This window comes from Cyanistes caeruleus, chromosome 6 (assembly GCF_971803275.1).
Source record: "Cyanistes caeruleus chromosome 6, bCyaCae1.hap1.1, whole genome shotgun sequence".
Lineage (NCBI taxonomy): Eukaryota > Metazoa > Chordata > Aves > Passeriformes > Paridae > Cyanistes > Cyanistes caeruleus.
In genome coordinates this window covers 50,955,667-50,957,095 of record NC_141706.1, presented here as the reverse complement: position 1 = coordinate 50,957,095, position 1,429 = coordinate 50,955,667, and positions in this window count along the sequence as shown.

Here is a 1,429-nt window from a genome sequence, read left to right as displayed (position 1 = left end):
TTCCTTGCAACATGTTCTACATGTGTACATATTTAAATGAATCATTCAAATACTTTATTCTGAATTAATATATGTAAATAGTTCCACTTGAGTGCATAGTTAATGACAAAATATTAGATTGTTTCTCAAAATAAGCCCATTGCACTGATTTTTATTGCAATGACTTAATAGATAAGTAATCCATTTAATAGGATGCATTATACTAATGAAACTACTGTAGAAGTGTTTTTCCCTTGCATTGATATAGCATTTCATACAACTGAGTCTGTTTTGTAGGTATTGTATTTATGTGGTAAGCAAATATGAGGCCTACAAGTGTTTTTGAATTAACTTTATATAAATTTATAAAAGTGCCCATTGTTGCAACCTTTAAGAGATCGCATGGTAAATTACTATTATCAATAAAAATCAGCAATGATTACTTTTTGAAAATTATGGTTAAATCTGTGCTGTTAAAGCTGTCATGAAAATTCAAAGGGAAATTTCAAAGTTCTGTACTTTGATATACTCTAGAACTCTCACTAGTGGTTTGATCTTAGGGAATTAATCTTAAAAAAAAATGTCTGTTTCAAAGTTAACTCTGTTCCTAATCCTGTACTCATATATATATATAATAGAAGTCCAGAGACAAGATCAAATTAAATAAATGGAAAAGAGTTTCTGTATCTGTAGACTGCATATATATATATATATATATACACTACTTTTATACATATTCTTTTGACTTAATTTCTGAGGAAAAAATTACAGGGAGAAGCTGTTGCAAATTCCACCCAAGTCAAAGGACCTGTGCAGAAAACAAACTGCTAAAGTAATTTCTGTGATTTAAAGGAAGAAAGAATAAGAAAACAAAATAAATATACTACCATAGCCAGATATCTTCCTTAGTTTCATTTTTAAACCTTTTTTTTTTTACTTCATGTGAAAATAAAAAATTGAAAGTGAATTATCTAGAACATTAACAACACCTAATATCCATATATGGAGCAAGATGACAATTATAAACTTCTTTTGTTTATAATTCTTGTTTTGGCCCTGAATATATGACCTATATTACCTCAAGTGGCAAAGCTGCACCATCATCTTAATTTATGTGTAACTTGACAGCATGTGTAGAGCTCTTCTGGTGATCATGTCGTGCAGAGCCATATGAAGATTGGTGCTCCTTCTCAGGGAACTTCTCATGAGAGTCAAGTAAATTGATACCAGAAGTGTGTGGAGAGGATAAAGAAAGAGAACAACTCATGCACATTACTTAAAAAGAGCAGGTCTACTGATAAAGAGAAATTTTGTGGGGCAAAAAATTCTTAATTAGACTTCAACATTCTCAGAATGTTCTGTGAGCAGAAGTGCTATAGAGACAATCAATTACTTTTGTGTGCATGTGCTTAGACACTGAGTACACATGTACAAAGTGAAGCTCAGTTAG